The sequence below is a fragment of the Vombatus ursinus genome, unplaced genomic scaffold (assembly GCF_900497805.2).
Source record: "Vombatus ursinus unplaced genomic scaffold, bare-nosed wombat genome assembly UNPS02014861.1, whole genome shotgun sequence".
In the NCBI taxonomy this organism is placed as follows: Eukaryota; Metazoa; Chordata; class Mammalia; order Diprotodontia; family Vombatidae; genus Vombatus; species Vombatus ursinus.
In genome coordinates, this window is record NW_020954639.1 from 13,312,047 (window position 1) to 13,327,933 (window position 15,887).

The window sequence follows — 15,887 nt, forward strand, 5'->3', positions numbered from 1 at the left end:
TGGGTAGGGGGGGTGTGTGTGTGTGTGTGTGTGTGTGTGTGTGTGTGTGTGTGTGTGTGTGTGTGTGTGTGTGTGTGTATTTAAAGAAGAGACTTGAGGAGAAACCTTAATGAAATACGTGTGACTTAGTTCATTCAACTGGAAAGTAAGGGATGACTGACGGTCGCCCTCAGTTACCTTCTGGTTATTTTCCATCATAATTGTAATTATAGTATAATGGAAGCTAGGAAGTCAGAAAATAGCCCATCCAGCACATAGCCATGCATGTGTGGGTACTTAATGTTTTATATATAAAAATTGTGAAAGTTCACTGGACCTAATAACAATGCTACAATGATCTCAGACAAACCAATTCAGGACTCAGGGTCTGAATGCATGAGTTTCCTTCAACCCTTTGATAATCTTGATCAAATAGGGATAACACAGCCCATTTTCAACCACTGGAAGCATGCTTATCATCATCATTATGACCATCATCAATTAATGATTACCCCCCACTGGTTGTATGAACTTCTTCTTGGTCTTATGTTAAAGGAATGAATGAGATAAGTGTTCAGACTTTTATCTGACTTTCACTTGAGAATTTAGGGCTGTTGCTAGATGAGAGGAAATAATATACTGATTTTCCATGCTTCAGCCTTCACTTTTTAGTTTCTTCCCCTAGGCATCGTGGGCTTTCAAAGTTTCCTAGAGAAAAAAGATCTTAATACATTCATTCGTTGCAAAGGCATTAGGGACTTAATATGTTACCCCCACCAGCAATATTTTCACACTAAAAGAGCAAGCCCAGACAGGGAATCAACCTAAAGAAACTAAACACTAATGGGAGAATTTCAGGCATCCCAGTATGCTACTTCCTAGTCTCCCTACATTGTTTTCTGTATCCCTCTGTCCAACTTAAGCAAAACTGGCTAGATCTGAAATGTAATTTGCTTGCCAGAAACACTTGTAGATATTTTAAATTTATGTGACTTGATCATCATTTAGGGCAGTAATTTCTTATAAGTCCTGACATTTTAATGAACTTTATGCATTTCCACCTAATGTGTCTTTAACTTATTGAGGAACAATAGTGTAACTACAGACCAGCTAAACTGAAGTGGGGCTGGAGTGTTCATTCTCTCCCACTACAGGGTTCCTCATTCTGGGCTTCGGTATGGGTTGGCCTCTGCCCTTGAAGAGCTTCTCCTTGAAGAAGTCAGTTTTTTTTCACTCATTCTCTTGTTCTTTTACATCCCCACACCAGAGCTCTAACCTAGTAAAAATCATTTAAAACTCACGTTTGGCTCCTGGGAGTAAAAAGTGTACAATATAGATATGAAAAAAGTATACAATTTAGATCACCAGGTAGGTATAGGACAGTTCAGGGGTAGGGAACCTTTGGCCTCTGAGGCTACAAGGCCCCCTTTCACTGTTTGGATTCAGTCAAGGGGCCTCACTTGAGGACCTAGAGGACGGTGGCCCTGAGGCTGAAGGTTCCCCACCCCTGGGATAGTTATTTATTTCTTACATTCAAAAGAAATGCTTAAAACACAAAAGACTCGTTGGTGTCCTTGACAAATACTATCAAACAGTAACCTATAGATCCTATTATACTCCCCCTAGGAGGTTGATGACTTAACTATTCAATCATTAGTGGAACTTATCGATAGGCTTTCATTCCACTTTTACCTCTGCTCTGCTCAATCTGAGGATCTCAGCCAAAGTGTGTCTTCTGGCAAGTCAGGCCAGGCTTGGCCTCCTCTTCCTTCAGGTTGTTTTGGGTAGTTATCATCTTCCTAGAAAGTGTTATAGTAGGGGCAAGGGACACCTTTTGCAGTGCAGCTGGCTTCAAAAGAAGAACACAGGAACTCCTGAGATAGCCCCTCCCGAAAAGCCCATCTCTCAGGGTTGCTATTCAGTCTACTTTGTTTAGGAAAAGAAACGTAGAGGCACCGTGGGGGTTCAAGCTTACCATCCTTTCTGGAGCAACCGATGCAGGTACAGTGGAAGGGGGAGAGGTGGTCCTCTTCCCCCTCATGGAAAGTCCTAAAAGAGAGAATTTTACATCACAAGTTTCAGAGAAAGTAAGAATAACATGAGAGCAGAAGTTGTCTCTCTATTTAAAGTCTGTTGAGGGAGCATCTCTTCTTGGCTCAGAGACTACTTTTTTTTTTTTTTTCCAACATATTCCCTTTCCTCTGTTACCTTCTTTGGGACTAAGGTGTTGCCAAAGAGTCCTTTACTACTGAACCAGACCCCTTAGGGCCCATCCGAAGTGGTCCAGGGTCTAATAGATCAGGGTTCCCTCTTCCCCCCTTTACCAACCATTCCAATGAGAATCTAGTCTTTTCTTTATTTTGGGCCTCTTATTACATCATCCATTCAATTCAATTCAACAAATATATATTAAACACTTACTGTGTCTAAGTCCCCATGCTAGGCATGGTATTTTGCTTCCTTTTCCTTTACCGAGTGGTCACTCTGTATTTCGCCCATTGCTCTATAGTTCACACAAAAGATAATTTGATGGGACTTAATTTGCACGGCATGCTCCATTGCTAGACTTGAACCTCAATATAGGGCTGATCCTCCAGGAAGGATGCCCCTCTTTTTCTAAATTCGACTAGAAGGAGACACCGAAGGCTGTGTTAATTGCCATACGTTAGGTGTCATTAATGTTTTTCCTTCTTCACACCATTCCCTCCTCCCCCTTTCCCAAATTCCAACAAATCTCGCCATTGTTACACCTTGGACCTGATGGTCATTGTTCACTTTCCCTATTTGTGCAATAAGGGGCATTTGAGCTCTCTGAGGCTCTTTCCTGTTACATGTGTGTGTGTGTGTGTGTGTGTGTTTTTCCCCTACACTGTTCTCAATCTCTCACCTCTTCTTTTAGCTTTGTCTTGAACCTGATACTTCTTATCAGGGAGTTGCCTTACAATTTTGTTTATTGTACTGTGCTACCTACATTTAATGACTTAGGGAAAAAGCAGTCCACCTGGAAAGGGTAGGGCAGCTCATTAGCATTTATAAAGCTTTTTAAAATAAGTGGAGACTGCAATCATCGCATACTTTTATAATAGAGAATACTTATACTGTATACTTTTCTTCTGTAACCATCCTTAATTTTTTCTCCACCAAATTAGATTCTCATATAACCAAGAGGTTTGCATTCATCCACTGTAGCCAACACTTTCCATCCGTTCAGGACTTTTTACCCTAATCATCCTCTCTTCTCCCAAATCGAGGGTTTTCGGTGCTCTAGGGAAAGGTTGGCATGGAGGTTATTTTCCAGGGTCACCAAGGCTCACAGGGAGGTGAGGAGTCGAGCAGGTGTAAAATGAACCAAGGCATAATAAGTTCGCATCAGGAGTCAGGTAATAAGAATCTTTCCCCTAGCCGGTTTCTCTTGGACGCTGGAGCAGCCACCTGCGACCTGACAAGACTGGAGGCAGGGGGTGTGTGCGCGGATAAGGGCCAGGGGAGGGAGAGGAGACGAGCTGAGAGGGGGCGGAGCGCCGCTTGATTGACGGGTTATGGGCGGCGACCACCGGTGCGACCAGGACCAATTAGGGTAGCGAGCAGCTTCCTCCCGCTGGCCAATGAACGCGAAGCAGGTAGCTCGTCGCTCGGCCTGTGCCAATGGGAAAGCCCTTCCCACGCTGGGGGGCTGCCGGGGCGGGGCGATGAGGGTCCTCCCCGCCGTGACCCCGCCCCCAAGGGGAGGGGGCCCCAGCGGTGACTCCAGGGAGCTGAGGTGGGGGCCGGACTCCCCGTAGCCTCGCGCGCGAGCGCGTGTGTTTGTGTGTGTGTGTGTCTGTGTGAGTTAGTGAGTGAGTGTGCGCTCGGCGATGTGAGCGAGCGAGCCCGCGGCCCCCGGCTCCCCGGCTGCTACCGCCGCCGCCTCGCCCTCACTCACTCCCGCGCCCGAGCCGGAGGAGCAGGGGTCGGAGGAGCGGGCGGCGCCTCCCGAGGCCTCCGCCGCCGTCGCCCCCGCAGGTAAAGGAGGTCCCGGCGCGCACCAGCCGCCTCTGCGGCTGCCCTCGGCCCGGGCTCGGGCTCCGGCCGCGGCACCTGGCGGGAGGCGGGGCCCGGGGGGGCGGGCACACGAGCCGGACCCCCCCCGCCGGCCGGCCGGCCGGCCGGCGCCGACCTTCACTTCCTTTGTAGCCCCCGCGCTTGGCCGGCCCGAGCCGCGCACACAGCAGGCGCCTCATAAGTGCTCGTCCCCGAGCTTGACAGCGGGAGAAGGGAGGCAGGAGGGGCCGAGCCGCGAGCCGGGCAGGGGGCTTCCCTCGGGCCCCCCCACGTGTACCTTGTTTTCGGTCTCGTTTTCTTGTATTTTGTTTCTTTTCCTCCCCCCTCCTCCCCTGCAGCTGACCTGGGGACCGACCCGGCGGCGTGACTCACCCCGCCCGAGGCTGAGGTGGGAAACTTGAGGGAGGCGCGGGAAGCGCCCGGGACCCTCACAGCCAATCCCTTCCCTGCCTTTGGACGCCCCGGGTCTGTAAAAAGAGGAAATCTGGAGGGGATGTTACTGCATTCTGTGGTCTGCGCTGTGCTTGGCACATAGCAGGTGCCCAAGAAGTGCTCCTTGACCTGATCCGTGCGGCTCCCAGTCGGGGCTTCTTAATCTGGCGTCTGTGAACTTGTTTTAAACCATTTATTTTGGAAAATTATTTTAAAGTAATTTTTGAAATAACTTAAAATTATCAAGTTCTTTTAAAAATAATTCAAAATTATTTTTAAAATTAAAAATAACTGTTTCTGCATAATGGGTTTCCTTTGCAATCCCACGTATTTTATTTTATGCCTTTTTATTAAAAGCATTCATCTAAGAAGGGGTCCATAGGCCTCACTGGGCTCTTAAAACACAGAAAACTGGATTGTAAAGTCGTTCTTTTGGAGGGGGGTGATTTTTTCAGTTAGTCTTTGGGTGATTAGGGGCTAGGATTGTGTTGTAATTCCTTTTAATAGTAGTCAGATAGAAAGCCTTCATTCAGAAACAAGGTTTCCAGGCTTCAGGATTATAGTATGTACTTGCCAGCCGATTCAGTGTAGTTCTAATGGTTAGATTTATTTGTAAAAAGGTAACTTGTGATCATATTCCTTTATCTGAGGAATTCAAAGCACTTTGTACTTTTCACTAGTTCTCCTGGCATATTTATGTTCTCCATTTTTACAGATGGAGAGATTGAAGCTCTTAAGAGGAAAATGTTTTGCCCTAATTTACTCAAAAGCTGATGAGTCTGAGAATATTTTCCTGATTGCTAAAACACTGTTAGACATCTTATTGCTCAATATTATATTTAGGAACTTTCATTGAGTTGTTAATTCTGTGCTGAATTTATTCCTTGTTTTTGTAGTAATCTTCTGGGTTAAGACCTGAGTTCAGATCCCACTGAAGACACTTCCTAGCGTCAGTTTTCTCATCTGTAAAATGGGGATGTTAATACTTGTTGTAATACTTTCCTCATAGGGTTCTTGTGAAGATCGAGTAAAAGTAATAGATTTAAAATGTTTTGCAAGCCTCAAAAGCTCTATAAATGTCAGTTACTATCATTACATGGGGCAGCTAGGTGGTGCAGTGGATAAAGCTCTGGGCCTGGACTCAGGAAGACCTGAGTTCATATTCGACCACAGATACTTGCTAGCTTGACCCTGGGCAAGCCCCTTAACCCTGTTTACCTCAGTTTCCTTATTTGTAAAATGAGCTGGAGAAGGAAATTGCAAAGCACTTCAGTATCTTTGCCAAGAAAACCCTAAATAGAATCAGGAAGAGTTGGGCATGACTGAACAACAACAACGTCATTACATATTATACTCATTTTGTAGGTAGGAAAACTGAAAACCGTGGATGATTTTACTTTGACTAACTTGATTTCCTATCCAGGGCGTGGGATGGATTTAGTCCATGAGTTTGGTTAGGTTTTCGGCAGCGATGGGGCAAAGTGGATAGAGTGCCAGACCTGGAGTCTGGAAGATTCATCTTCCTGAGTTTAAATCCAGCCTCAGACACTTACTAGCTGTGTGAACCTGGGCAAGTCACTTAACCCTGTTTGCCTCAGTTTCCTCATCTGTAAATGAGCTGGAGAAGGAAATGACAAACCACTCCAGGATCTTTACCAAGAAACAACCCACCTCCCTCCCAACCCTCTGAAAAAGGTTAGGAGAGTTGAACATGACTAACACAAACTCTGAACAACAACAAAAAGGCTAGGTTTCCATAACTGTTCCCAGTTCATCTTCATGCTTGTTATGAATATCAGCCCTTAGAACAGTCCCTGGCACAGAGTAGATGCTTCAGAAATGCTCTTTGACTGACTGAAATAAGTATTTATTTATGATAGACATGAGGTAGAGGCAAATGTACCACTCAGTGTTGTGGTGGTTATGTATTTATGCCATCTAGCAAAGAAAAGGAGTTGTCCAGTAAACTATACCAGCTTTCTTATAAAGCAGATTCACAGCTGTGTGGCTTTGCTTTATCATAAAGGTTAATGTTCCATTAAATAAATAGGTTAATTTCTTCAAATGAAAACCTGGTTTTTAAATTTGACATGTTTCAAACTTGTTAACATATATTTTGTAAGTGTACATGGAAATGTTCTGTGGTGTGGCTTTGATTTACTCAGTCATCAAGTATTTTTCAAGTGCCTACTATGTGCCAGGCACTGTGCTAAGTGTTGAAGATATAAAGAAAGGCAAAAAACCAGTCCCTGCTCTCCTGGAGCTCACAGTCTAATGTGGGAAGATTGTAATGCAAACCTTGCTTTTGAAAATGTCTGTAAAAATTTAGGATAATGGGGGGGGGAAATAACCAAAAATGTTTTCTCCTTAGACTGACTATGCATTTCCACCTTTAAAAAGTAAGTGAATTTAATTCTGGTTTATGCAAGTACCTATTCTGATAGGCAGATGTAAATAGATGCTTAAACTGACATCAGACTATAGAAACTCTTGAGACGTATTAGGTTAATTTAATTTACTACTCCTTAGTAACCCAATCAATTTTATGAATTGCTGAATATCCTAACCATGAAATGATCCCTTGTTTTCTTGGCAAACATACCTGCTGTACATAACACATGTATGACTTGACAGAATTATTTAGCTAGTTTGTAAAGCATATAATTTCAGTGTTTCTCAAACTTTGGCTGAACAGCTCTGCTTTTCTTTTTTTGCTTATGGTCTTGCCTTTCACTTTCAATGTATTGTAATTTATTGGCAAATTATGACCACCAAGGGATAAATTTCAGAAAGGGACTCTCTAACCTTGGCTAATTGCAGAAATAAATCGGTTCCCTGAAATATCGAAGAGTGAGAAGACATGGGTATTTATGTGTATGCTATATTATTTTTTTTTAATCCCCATAGGGCTCTTTTCACAGTTGGGAGAATTTTCCCTTTTTGGTCACCCTATTTCCACTAGATGGTGCAGTGCCTGTTAAATTATTGAGACTTGAATTGAGAGAGAGAGAGAGACAGAGAAAGAGAGAGAATGTGTGTGATTATTGCTGCTTTATTTTTTTACTAATTTGAAGAGATAAACACATTTTTGCAGTCATGCTCTATGACTGCAAAACAAAATTAGAGCTGGCAATTTGTGAAATGGTATTTTAAAGAAAAGGGAAAATGGTAATAACACTTGAAATCTTATAATGCTATCTGAATTTTATAGTGGTCAGTATCTTTTAAACTCTTGAAAATCGACCTATTCTTAATATGAATTATATTTCAAAATTCTTAAATAGAACTCATATACTTTTATACAAATGTATTTTATTTAGCTTCGAACTTAAACCGTGGCATAATAATAGCATTCATATAGTGCCTTTAAGATGTACAAAATGCTTTATATAGATTATCTCATTGATCCTCACAACCGCCTTTACTGTAGGTACTATTATTATCCCCATTTTACAGATAGGGAAACTGAAGCCAAGAGGTCAAGTGTCTTGAGCAGAGTCATATGACTAGTGCCCAAGGCAAGATTTGAACTTATTACCTTTACTTCAAGTCTAACACTTACGCTGGCAACCACATTTGTAAGTGCTTTCTGTATCATACTAGAAGGTTAAATGATTTGCCCAGGGTAGCATAGCCAGAAGCATCTGAGGTAGAATTTGAACTCATTCTGGCCTCCAGGCCTACTACCACCTTGTTGCTTATGTACAGTATATGGTATATAACTGTGTACCCAATTGTATCTTGTTGAATGGGCCACAATTATCCATGAAGCAGTGACTTGTCCAAGAGAAGAAAACCAAATATCCTTTACATATATTCTAAGTATTTTAAATAAGATAAAATATTTTCTAAGATTGGAAAAATATTTTACTTTTTGAGTTTTAAAGTTGATGTGATAATGCAAAAGTCTGTGGTTAAACATAGACTAAAACCAGTTGTGCAGCTAAAGTTCAAGATTTATCAGAATTTAAATAGTAATTTCTTAAAATACTTTTTCTTCCTAACTTGAATTAACCTCTGAATTAACTTTTGGGAACTTAAATGTAATTTCTATTAAAGTTCGTGTTTAAATGATAGTGTCTTATCTAGACAGAATATAGATTACACATATCTGTTAGCATCTACTTTAGGAGGCAATTGCCATACTCAGAACAATAATTTCAGATGAGTTAAAATTAAGAGGCAGTGAAGTGAAGTGGAAAGAACATGGTACAGGGAACCAGAAATCAGGTACTAGTCCTGGTTCTGGCAGTAATTATAATGGCAGCTAACATTCATAAGGGATTGAAGGTTTACAACACTATCAACGTACATTTTCCTTTGATCCTCACAAAACCCTGTGAAGTTGGTGTTGCATTAAGGTGTTATGTAACTTTGGGTTAAGTTACTTAGTAAAATAAGAGGGTTAGACTTATGATCTCTATGATCTCTCCCAGCCCTAACATTCTATGATTCTGTTCTATGAAACTAACCTCTTCAAGGTCATTTAAAATTAAGATTAAAAAGAAATTTTTTGAGTTACTTCAGATATCCAGACATATACCGAAGGTCTCTCTTTGCCAAGAACAGAGAAACTTGTAATTTATTGTCTTAGTGATAATTTCATCCTTCAAAAGGTACAGGAACCAATTAGGAGAAATTCTGTTTCAGGTCTAATTCTCACTATGAGGGAAGATCTGATGGATGTGGTAGAAATAATGGAAAACTTGGGGAGAAGTGGCTCCTCTACTCTGTTCTAGAGTTTGTGATAGAGGTGGAAAGGAAATCTGGACGTCTGGCATGCCCTGTAGATTTTTGAAGAGCAGATTTCAAAACCGTCAGGGATAGGTAGGATAGGGAGGATCCCACGGACTAAAATCCTTCACAGGAAGGCAGCCCAGGGGGGATGGAAGATGCTGAAGAAGGAAATTCTGAAGACAACAAAGGGGAACAATTTCAGTGAGGAGGAAAATGGGATTTGTCTGAAGCAACTTCTGTGGATGTTCAGGGACTTATCAGCTAGTTTATGTTCATAAACATTGTACAAAATACCAAGTAATAGAGTATGAATATAAAAATGTGGCATAGTCTTGTGAAGGTGGTGTCAGGAATACTGAAGCTCAGAATGATCTAAAACTGTCAAAGAATGCTAAGGACAACAAATATTATTTTAAAGCTCTCTTGGGAAAGAACGTCTCCACTTTGCTCTGTCTGTGTGGGATGATGATACTTGATGAGAGAGAAGGTAGAGATGCGAAGTTCCTCTTGTTTCTCTTCTCTGCAAAGGAGACTGACCCTTACGCTGGAAAGGACAGAACAAAAGTGAGTAGCAGGTCGCTGATGCCTAAGATCAGTAAGGAGATAGTCAGGAGGGCACCCAGTTGCCCTTGAGGAAGTCAAATCACCTGGCCTAGGTGAATCACATCAGAAATAAGTGGCAAGTGTTGCTGAGCTACTGGCAGTGACATTAGAGAAGGGCCAGAAGTTTGGGGAAGCACACATGTTGTATTAATTTTGAAAAAGGGAATAGATCAGAATCTGCCAACTATTGCCAAGTGAGCTTGACTTTGATTCCTGGGAAAAATCTAGAATTGATCACTAAAGAATGGTTAGCAAACATCTAGAAAAGAAAGCACGATTTCATTGGGAAGTCATGTCAGACTAAACTGATTTCCTTTTTTGATAACATTGCCAAACTAGTAAATGAAGGGAATGCCATTTATGCAGTTTACTGATATTTTAGCAAGGCTTTTTATAGCATTTTTCATACTATTCTTGTGGAAAAGACAGAAGTGGCTGAGATGTTAATAAAATGGGAACCAAATTCAGAACTAGTTGGATGACCAAGTTCAGTGTCAGTGTGGCAGGAGGTGTGCAGTGGGAAGGGAATAAGCATTATATAGCACCTACTCTGTGCCAGGCACTATGCAAATCACTTTATAAACATCTCATTTGATCCTCACAACAACCCTGGGAGGTAGGTATTATTATCATCATCATCATTTTATGGTTGAGGAAACTGAGGCAAACAGTTAAGTGAGTTGCCCAGGGTCACACAGCTAGTAAGTGTCTGAGGCCAGATTTGAACTCATGTCTTTCTGATTTTATGCTCAGCCTCTATCTACTATGACACTTAGCAAAAGGTCTAAAGTTGAATATATCAGGGATCTGTGCTTACCCTTGTATTGTTTAATATTTTTATCAATGACTTGCATCAAGATGTAGGCAATATTTCTATTTTGTTTATTGTTCATTGTTAAAAAAATGGATTGGATAGAACAAAACATTGCCTTATAATTCTCTTTTCCAACAAGGTATCTTCCATGTATCAATATCATTCCTTGAAAAAACATAACAAATAACTTTGGTTAATGATCACCTAATAATATCAGGTAAAGTACTGTCTGACTCTTTGTGACCCCATTTTGGGGTTTTCTTGGCAAGGATACTGGAGTGGTTTTCCATTTCCTTCTTCAGCTCATTTTACAGATGAGGTACTGAGACAAACAGGATTAAGTGATTTCTTCAGGGTCACACAGCCGCTAAGTGTCCGAGGCCAGATTTGAACTCATGAAGATGAGTCTTCCTGATTCCAAGCCCAGTGCTCTATCCACTGTACCATCAGGCTGCCCCAGAAGAAGAGAACAAAAAGTATTCTTCACTCTGATGGAAAAGATTTAGCTCAAAGTCCAAGTCAAAGACAGACTTCCAGTGGAATGGTGAGGGCCTTCCAAATATTTGTGGATGACATCATCCTGATTGTATCAAAACCTCAACACGTTGCAGAGCCTCTTGGAAGAGATCTGTAATCACTCAAAAGAGTTTGACATGTCTATCCACACAGGGAAGTCCACATAGATGAAGACTATCTCTTGCTTGGATTTTGACACATATTTGGATGTACAACTTATAAAGTTTATCCATTAGTTGGTATATTTGGGACAGACAGTAAAGGTGGACAACGAGATGGGCCTGAAGAAGAATGGAAGAGCAGCCCAGCTACCTTTCAGGAAATTACAGAGCTCCTTCACTGACTCCAAGCTTCAAGAAAAGCAAAGACCTTTTCAATACTAACATTATGTTGATGTTGCTATGTGGCAGTGTCATGAAATGCACTTCCTTTGAAGAAATAAAGATGAGTATCATGCAGAAAATAGTCAGTGGATATTGTAGGTGTGAGTAGACTGCAAGCTTTAAGTAATAAGGGATTTTGACAAAGGAGTAGAAGATGAAAAGAGAAGGAAAGGAAGTCACCAAGGAGCTGTATGATAGGCAAAGAAGAAAGGCTGGTTATGTGGCAAGAACGAGGGATAACTTGTGGACAGTGATAGTGCTGTTAATTGTTAGGAGAACCCAAGGAAGGCCTTTAGCATGTCGGGTGAACTGTGGTAAACTTAGGGTGAAGTAATGGACAAAAGTCATACAGGAGGAGTTACAATTTGTGTTGTTGGAGGCTACCCAAATTGAGGAGATCACAGGTCCATTTATATATGTGTCATACCCACAAAGGTCATAAGGTGATAAGCTAACTAAATTTTTTTCTCTCTTATATGTTGAGAGGCAGGGTGGTAGAATAGGGAGAGAGCTGGCCTCAAAACCAGGAAGACACGGGTTCAAGTCTTACCTCTGGTATTGGCTGTGTGATTCTGGGCAAGTTACTTAATCTACCATTGGTCTAGGCAACTCTCAAAGAGTGTAAGTTTCAGAGAAGGGATGACCTGCATTGATAGAGTTTTTCATGTGGAAGTGTTTTTATTAGTGAAATCACAGGCCTAGTCTCTATGCCTATCTCTGACCCTTCTGTTCCATAGGGGAAACCTGACATTAATGATAAGTCTGATTTTGCCATTTGATAACTCTCCCAAGGGTTCCAAAATGTAATACCAGTGACATTAATTATATGGCTGGTACTCATTGAGATGGTCTTCATATAGCCTGTAATGTGCTTGACGTGTAAATTGAGGCATTTGAACACATTTCTTAGTTGTTTTTTTGATACTATGTATTTGTCCACTGACTCTCTAATTGATTTCAAGCAATTAAAATATAATTTTTTGCTTTATTTTTAATAGTATTTTATTTTTTCCAATTACATGTAAAGAATTTTCAGCATTCATTTTTTGAAAGATTTTGAGTTCCAAATTTTTCTCCCCCCCCAAGCAATCTGATATAGGTTATACATGTGCAGTAATGTAAAACATAATTTCCACATAGTCATGTAAAACTTGTAATTTTTTTTAAGAACTGGAGGAGACTTATTTTTTTTTAAATTTTTATTAATTTATTTTGATTTATCAACAATCACTTCCATAAGCTTTTGAGTTTTAAATTTTCTTCCCCTCCCTCCCCATTTCCCTCCCCGAGACGGCCTGCAATCTGTTATAGGCTTTACGTATATATTCCTATTAAATATATTTTCACATTAGTCATGTTGTAAGGAAGAATTAGAACCAATAGGAGGAAGCACAAGAAAGAGGAAAAGAAACAAAACAGAAGAAAAAAAATGGCAAATAGTGTGCTTCAATCTGCATTCAAACTCCATAGTTCTTTCTCTGGATGTGGATAGCGTTTTCCATCATGAGACTTTTGGAGATGTCTTAGATCCTTGCATTGTTGAGAAGGGCTAAGTCTATCAAATTTAGTCATCGCACAACGTGACTGTTACTGTGGACAACATTCTCCAGGTTGTGCTCACTTTACTCATCATCATTCCATACAAGTCTTTCCAGGTTTTTCTGAAGTCTACCTGCTCATCATTTCTTATAGTACAATAGTATTCCATTACATTCATATACCACAATTTGTTCAACCATCCCTAATTGATGGGCATCCCCTCAATTTCCAATTCTTGGCCACTGCAAACAGAGCTGCTATAAATATTTTTGTACGTGTGGGTCCTTTTCACATTTTTTATGATCTCTTTGGAATACAGCCCTAGAAGTGGTATTGCTGGGTCAAAGGGTACGCACATCTTTATAGCCCTTTAGGCATAGTTCCAAATTGCTCTCCAAAATGTTTGGATCTGTTCACAACTTCACCAACAATGTATTAGTGTTCCAATTTTCCCATATCTTCTCCAGCATTTATCATTTTCTTGTTTTGTCATCTTTGCCAATCTGATAGGTGTGATGTGGTACTTCAGAGTTATTTTGATTTGCATTTCTCTGATCAATAGTGATTTAGAGCATTTTTTCATATGACTAATTTCATATGGCTTTAATTTCTTCATTTGAGAATTGTCTGTTCATATCCTTTTACCATTTATCAATTGGGGAATGACTTGTATTCTTATAAATTTGACTTAGTTCTCTGTATGTTTTAGAAATGAGGCCCTTATCAGAGACACTGGTTGTAAAAATTCTTTCCCAGTTTTTTGCTTCCCTCCTAATCTTGATTGCATTGACTTTATGCAAAAACTTTTCAATTTAATGTAATCAAAATTATCCATTTTGCTTTTCATAATGTTCTCTATCTCTTGTTTGGTCATAAATTCTTCTGTTCTCAATAAATCTGACAGATAAACTATTCCTTGCTCTCCTAGTTTGCTTATCATATCAGCCTTTATATCTAAATCATGAACCCATTTTGACTTTATTTTCACATATGGTGTGAGATTTTGGTCTAGGGCTAGTTTCTTTTCCAGTTTTCCCAGCGGTTTTTGTCAAATAGTGAGTTCTTATCCCAGAAGCTGGGGTCTTTGGGTTTATCAAATAGTAGCTTAGTATAGTCATTGACTGCTGTGTCTTACATACCTAACCTATTCCACTGATCCACTACTCTCTTTCTTAGCCAGTACCAAGTAGTTTTGATGATTGCTGCTTTATAATGCAATTTAAGATCTGGAATGGCTAGGCCACCTTCCCCTGCATTTTTTTCATTAGTTTCCTTGATATTCTGGACCTTTTGTTCTTCCAAATGAATGTTGTTATTATTTTTTCCAGCTCTATAAAATAATTTTTTGGTAGTTTGATTGGTATGGCACTGAGTAAGCAAATTAGCTTAGGTAGAATTGTCATTTTTATTGTATTAGCTTGGCCTACCCATGAACAACTGATATTTTTCCACTTACTTAGATCTGACTTTATTTGTGTGAAATATTTTATAATTGTGTTCATATTGTTCCTGGCCTTGTTTTGGTAGGTAGACTCCTGAATATTTTATAATGTCCACAGAACTTTAAATGGAATTTCTCCATCTCTTGCTGTTGGGCTTTGTTGGTAGTGTATAGAAATGCTGATGATTTGTGTGGATTTTTTTATAGCCTACAACTTTGCTAAAGTTATTATTTCAAATAGTTTTTTACTTGATTCTCTAGGTATATCATCATATCATCTGCAAAGAGTGATAGCTTTGTTTCTTGTTTGCCTATTTTAATACCTTCAATTTCTTTTTCTTCTCTTATTGCTAAAGCTAATGTTTCCAGTACCATATTGAACAACAGTGGTGATAACGGACATGCTTGTTTCACCTCTGATCTTATTGGAAATGCTTCTAGCTTGTCCCCATTACATAAAATGCTTGCTGAAGGTTTTAGGTAGATGCTACTTATTATTTTAAGGAAGACTCCATTTATTTAAAACTTAATGTTAAGAGGCAGTTATATTGGAATACTTAAATCAGATGCTTTTTAAAAAAAAATTCTGCTGAATTCATGATCTTATCCATATCAGTGCATACTCAGTTGGCAAAGACTGCAACTTGTCTACTTATGCAATTCTTTTCCTTGTCTTTTCTCTGTAAATCTAACATAGAGGGAACTTCCAGTGCACTAGCAGCAGTGTTTGGGTTCCTTGACTTTGTTTTGTTACCACTTCAGTAGTTGGGCTAGTCATCTGTTATCATAATAAAGTACTATATCAATGCAATATATGTGTTAAGCTTTATGAAGCATTTTCTTTGTAACAGTCCTGGGAAGTAAGAGGTGCAAATAATTATCATTTCCATTTTACAGATGAAGAAACTCAGGCTTAAGAGAGTTTTTGTGCCCAGTGTTGCATAGTAAATGATTGCTGAAGGCTGGATTTGAATCCAGGTCTCCTGACTGTCTGGTATGCTTTTCAAGACACCATAGTGTTATTTTTTATTCTTGCTCCTTGACTCACTCACATCATTTTCTAGCCTGACACATTTCAGTCTTTTACGCTATGCAAATAGTTCTTGGCAGTATGGAGCAAGCAGCTTGCTAGATCTCTGTTTTTTTTTTTTCCATTTCCAAAATAGTTAAAAATATTTACCATTCAGTTTAGCAAACAGCTACTTATGTCAGGCATTGTGATAGTCACTAGGGATTGGAAAAAAAAAGCAATGATCTTTGCCTTCAAAGAGCTTACCTTCTAGGGAGGTGTGTGTGTGAATAACATGTACATGAAGGAATGAATGAAAACATCTGTTAAGTGATTACTATTTGCCACACAGTGTACTAAGTGCTACTCATACAAATTCAAGGAAACAAGACA

At 40.0% G+C, this 15,887-nt stretch overlaps 1 protein-coding gene across 2 annotated transcripts in view; it reads left to right on the forward strand.

Moving 5' to 3' along the window:
- Positions 1–15,887, forward strand: part of MPP7 (membrane palmitoylated protein 7) — a 256,221-nt gene that overhangs the window by 663 nt on the left and 239,671 nt on the right. Inside the window, exon 1 of one of the 2 annotated variants that reach the window (XM_027841613.1) lies at positions 3,946–3,981. The exons of the other annotated variant lie outside the window; for it this stretch is intronic. The gene's annotated coding sequence lies outside the window, so the exon portion shown is untranslated. Of the gene's footprint in view, positions 1–3,945; positions 3,982–15,887 lie in introns of those variants that run through there. 2 annotated transcript variants of the gene reach the window in all.